Source organism: Halichoerus grypus, chromosome 14, assembly GCF_964656455.1.
Source record: "Halichoerus grypus chromosome 14, mHalGry1.hap1.1, whole genome shotgun sequence".
Lineage (NCBI taxonomy): Eukaryota > Metazoa > Chordata > Mammalia > Carnivora > Phocidae > Halichoerus > Halichoerus grypus.
In genome coordinates this window covers 65,213,171-65,219,170 of record NC_135725.1, presented here as the reverse complement: position 1 = coordinate 65,219,170, position 6,000 = coordinate 65,213,171, and positions in this window count along the sequence as shown.

Below are 6,000 nucleotides of genomic sequence, written 5' to 3'. Positions count from 1 at the left end.
AAACAAAAACAAACAAAACAAAAAAACACTGCCTAGATGATTGCTTGAAGAGTGAATCACATTTTCATAGCCAGGAAAAAAAGGGTGTTCCGGATAAGGGCTGTAATGGTAGTTCTACCATTTTTCCATGGTTTAGCACTATTTATTCCACACAATTATGTGTTAGGTATTATTCTTAGTGCCTGGACTACAGAATTAAAAAAAGAAAAAGACAAATATGTCTTGTATGGATCTTATATTCTAGTGTGAGAGATAATAAATAAGACCAGTAAGTAAAGTAGGGTAGATGGTAATAATTGGGGAGGGAAGATAAAAGCAAAAAAGGGGGTTCGGTGTGTAGGAGGATGGCTGAAATTTTAGATGAGGGAACAAGGAGAGCCCTTACTGAGAAATTTGTCTTTGAGTAACTACCTAAGGACATGATGAGAGTGAAGAGCCATGGAGACACCTGGGGAAAGAGCATTTCAGGTAGATTATTGACACTCACGGCAGTATCGTTGATTTTTAAATCCCAGATTCTGGTACAGTTTTCACACAGTGGTTTACCAATCAATATATTTTGAATGAAGAATAACTCTCCACACAGAGGAAGTAAATCTTTTAGAATATCATTAATTTTTAATCATTTTATTTATTTTAGCAAATAAATGGTGCCCTCCTCAGAATGAAAACTTCCAGTAGAGATTATTCCTAGTAAAGAGGAAAAGATAGCCATTTGTAGACCAGGGAGATAAGCTGGAAAAAAAATATGATTCGGCACACACAGAAAAATATAATCCACACATTGCTTGGAAGATAAATACAAAAGCTTATCTTTATGTCCTGATGAACTGATCTTATTTCATATATCTCTGCTTTCTAGTCCTTTTATCAAGGCAAATAGGATATTTTGCGGATTGTTCACATCTATATATATATTTTTCTCTTAGAAACAGTTTTACTTAGGGACAAACTCTAGGCAATATTGGTTTATTGTGGATCAAGCGAAGTTTAGCACATTTACCTCTTGCCCCTTTTCCACTCTGGCTCTCTTGTCCCTTCTTTTGTCCTATCTAACATACTTTCTTTTCCAATAGCTACCTACACTGGAACACATTCCTGAGCCTATCAAGTAACCCCTGAAAGTATCATCAATAACACTTCCATAGCTATTTCCCAGTGATTGTTGAAATATCATAAGGACTTTCAGAATGTAAGCACGGGGGGCAACTTTTTAAATCATGACAGGAGCTGTTCATTCCACTTCTTTTACAAACTGAATGTTACAAGAACACTTAGAGTTGCATAAAACTTTACAATTTATCCAAAAATTCTGCATAAGTTATTTTATTTGATTTTTACTACTTGTAGCTTTTTAGGATGCTGCACTAGAGTATGACTTTGGGCAAGTTTCTCCCCTTCTGCATTATTATAAAAGTCAGTCACTGTTGGGATTGATTTCTTTTTTGGGACTGTCAACGGAAGAACAATTTATTTTTCTGTTCAAATAATCTATAATTGTATATACCATAAATATACCTAAAGACACAAAATAGCTATATAGCTAGAAAATATAATGTGAGCCTGGATTATATCCATTGCTATAGCTTAACCATATATATGTACTAGTTCAAAGAACTACAAATTCATTTCTATGGGGAACTAAAAAATTTTCTGAAAATATGCCTCAGTGAAAATCCAAACCTTATACCCATTGACCCAATATGAGTTCCTTGGTTGTTGGAGGGGAAAAGCCATTCATTATTTTTTTTTTTAATGAGAGAAGACAATAGATTGAAATTGAGAAGGTGGCCATTACATTGAACATTCCATGGAGCACCAGGGCATCAATATCACCAGAGTGGAGTGAAGTCTTACATAGAGGCCACGTGGGTAAGGTAAAAGTTTAATGGAGCTAGAATTACTTTTGCGAATATCTTCAGAAGACATCATCACTCAATAAGATCAACAAACCCAGTTTTTCTTTCAGGATTGGAGCAGATTGCTGTTTTGGTTGATCACCAGATGAATTAGTTAGTTTAGGCTTAAAGCCTATTCTGCATGAAATCAAATAGATTTTTTAAGCATTAGTATCACAGGAAAGAGACCAAACAATGAAAGTCATGAGAAAATATACCAAATAAAGATGTATTATATAAATATCTCTTACTCATGCTCCCTTCAGTGCATAAACTCACTGGGTGAAATAATAAATAGGATCACCAGTAGTTAATTTTAACAAATTAAACCTGAATATATTCAACTTTGCAGGTCTTTCATCTGAAAATGGTTCTGAACCAACTGTGACTTAGCCTTTCTGGGCACATTTGGCATGTTTGAAGATCTTGGTTCTGTCATGGTTGAGAAACTATGATAAAAAAAATGCTATAATATGGGGAAGAAATCCCCCTCATCATAAACGGTCTCCCCTAGTTTGACATTGTGCTAAATATCATGTATTTGCTCCCCATACCCATCTTTACCCTCTTGACTTTGTCCCTGTCCCCACCTTTGTAAATCATCCCTTTATTTAACTCTCTTCAAATTGTGAAAATTACATATGTAATTTCTTTTCTGCCAGGACCCTAATTGATATAGACCTTCTTGAATCTTATAGAAAAGGCTTTGGTGCTTAGGGAAAGTTATGAGTAGTGTGTAATGAGGGCGGTGATAACGACTAGGGGAAAAAAAGATGATACTCCAAATGAGCCACTGGCAATGTCCTTTGAATCAGAATACATGATAATCACAGTTGTACCCAGTGACCCAGTAGGTTCAGGGATCTAAAGGCAAGTGAGTTCCAGCCAAAAGAGTGTTGGAAGTAATGTGGTCCAGTCCAAATAACTCCAGTGTGTGATGGGGTGGCATTGCACAGGAGAAAAAAATAGTTGCACTCTTGAAAGGGTCAGTGTCCCTACATAGGCAACAGAACTAGCAAAATGGTAGCAGAGATGGACTATTATGTGATACTGACAGAATTGTCTGTGAGCATATCTGAGATAATCCCAAAGCATATTTGAAATAATTTTCTATGCAATTTTCCATTTCCCAAAATGCTCTACTCATTGTTAGAATATCTACAATTCTGCTCTATTTTTTATGAATCCATGATATTAATTCATTTAATAAATATTTGTTCAGCAGCTTCAATTTAGTATGCCAGGCATTGTCTTTGGTACTGATGTCTATCTGAAATTATTCTAGCATTATTATCTTGAGGTCACTGTGTCTTTTGGGTACCTCATATTATGCTATATCATTGTCCTTCAAGGAGAATATGCTCCAGCCCCTATCAGGCTAGTCTGAGTGGCTGGGTTCCTAGCTGATCTACATTTAAACCTTCCAAAGTTATGGCAACTTTCTAATATATATGACAAGAGTTTTGCCCCTTGTTTTTTGTTTCTCTCTGTAATCCTTTCCAGCTCTTATTTTTGTTCAATATAGGGCAATATAATTCTAAAAGTGAAATTACAAAAACAGTGTATTAGATTATGAGACTCATAAGCACACCAATGAATTAAATTTAATTCATCTTCATAGATGAGTGAATTCTAAAGTTACGATCAACAAGTGAACTCATGTATACTATCCAAAGATTGTATGATACCATTACCTTAATCAACTAGAATTTTTAGTGTGGTATTTAGAATTTCAGTGTCTAGACACCATTTTTACCTTCATTATACATATCTAAATGTTGCACATTTGTTAATTACCTTGTCAATAAATATTTATTAAGCATTTACTATGTATCAACATAAAGCCAAGTCTTTGGAATACAAAGATCCCTACCACTACGAAGCTGACAATCTAATAGATGAGAAACACAATTAAACAAATGATTGTTATAAATGATTATCATATTCAGAGTATTATAGATGAACAGCTTAATGGGAGGACAAACTAGTATTTAGTGAAAGGATATTCTGGTTGAAGAGGACAATGCTAGATGCAGTTATGTCAGTATTTCTCTGAAACTAATAAATGTGCCTACAAATCCCCTGGAGATTTCATTAAAATGCACACTCTGACTCAGTAGATTTCAGGTGGAGCCTGAGATGCAGCATTTCTTTTTTTTTTAAATTATGTTGTGTTAATCTCCATACATTACATCATTAATTTTGATGCAGTGTTCCATGATTCATTGTTTGCGTATAACACCCAGGGCTCCATGCAGAACGAGCCCTCTTTAATACCCATCACCAGGCTAACCCATCCTCCCACCCCCTTCTCCTCTAGAACCCTCAGTTTGTTTTTCAGAGTCCATCGTCTCTCATGGTTCATCTCCCCCTCCAATTTCCCCTCCTTCATTCTTCCCCTCCTGCTATCTTCTTTTTTTTTTTCAACATATAATGTATTATTTGTTTCAGAGGTACAGATCTGTGATTCAACAGTCTTGCACAATTCACAGTGCTCACCATAGCACATACCCTCCCCAATATCTATCACCCAGCCACCCCGTCCCTCCCACCCCCCACCACTCCAGCAACCCTCAGTTTGTTTCCTGAGATTAAGAATTCCTCATATCAGTGAGGTCATATGACACATGTCTTTCTCTGATTGACTTATTTCGCTCAGCATAACACTCTCCAGTTCTATCCACGTCATTGCAAATGGCAAGATTTCATTCCTTTTGATGGCTGCATAATATTCCATCATATATATATATATATATATATATATATATATATATATATATATGTCTTCTTTGGAAAAATGTCTGTTCATGTCTTCTGCCCATTTCTGGATTGGATCATGTGTTCTTTGGGTGTTGAGTTTAAGAAGTTCTTTATAGATTTTGATTACTAGCCCTTTATCTGATATGTCATTTGCAAATATCTTCTCCCATTCTGTCGGTTGTCTTTTGGTTTTGTTGACTGTTTCTTTTGCTATACAAAAGCTTTTAATCTTGATGAAGTCCCAATAGTTCATTTTTGCCCTTGCTTCCCTTGCCTTTGGCGATGTTTCTAGGAAGAAGTTGCTGCGGCTGAGGTCGAAGAGGTTGCTGCCTGTGTTCTCCTCTAGGATTTTGATGGACTCCTGTCTCACATTTAGGTCTTTCAGCCATTTGGAGTCTATTTTTGTGTGTGGTGTAAGGAAATGGTCCAGTTTCATTCTTCTGCATGTGGCTGTCCAATTTTCCCAGCACCATTTGTTGAAGAGACTGTCTTTTTTCCATTGGACATTCTTTCCTGCTTTGTCGAAGATTAGTTGACCATAGAGTTGAGGGTCCATTTCTGGGCTCTCTATTCTGTTCCATTGATCTATGTGTCTGTTTTTGTGCCAGTACCATACTGTCTTGATGATGACAGCTTTGTAGTAGAGCTGGAAGTCCGGAATTGTGATGCCGCCAGCTTTGCTTTTCTTTTTCAACATTCCTCTGGCTATTCGAGGTCTTTTCTGGTTCCATACAAATTTTAGGATTATTTATTCCATTTCTTTGAAAAAGTTGATGGTATTTTGATGGGGATTGCATTGAGTGTGTAAATTGCTCTAGGTAGCATTGACATCTTCACAATATTTGTTCTTCCAATCCATGAGCATGGAACGTTTTTCCATTTCTTTGTGTCTTCCTCAATTTCTTTCATGAGTATTTTATAGTTTTCTGAGTACAGATCCTTTGCCTCTTTGGTTAGATTTATGCCTAGGTATCTTACGGTTTTGGGTGCAATTGTAAATGAGATTGACTCCTTAATTTCTCTTTCTTCTGTCTTGTTGTTGGTGTATAGGAATGCCACTGACTTCTGTGCATTGATTTTATATCCTGCCACTTTACTGAATTCCTGTAGGAGTTCTAGCAGTTTTGGGGTGGAGTCTTTTGTGTTTAACACATAAAGTATCATATCATCTGCAAAGAGTGAGAGTTTGACTTCTTCTTTGCCGATTTGGATGCCTTTGATTTCTTTTTGTTGTCTGATTGCTGTGGCTAGGACTTCTAATACTATGTTGAATAGCAGTGGTGATAGTGGACATCCATGCCGTGTTCCTGACCTTAGGGGGAAAGCTCTCAGTTTTTCCCCA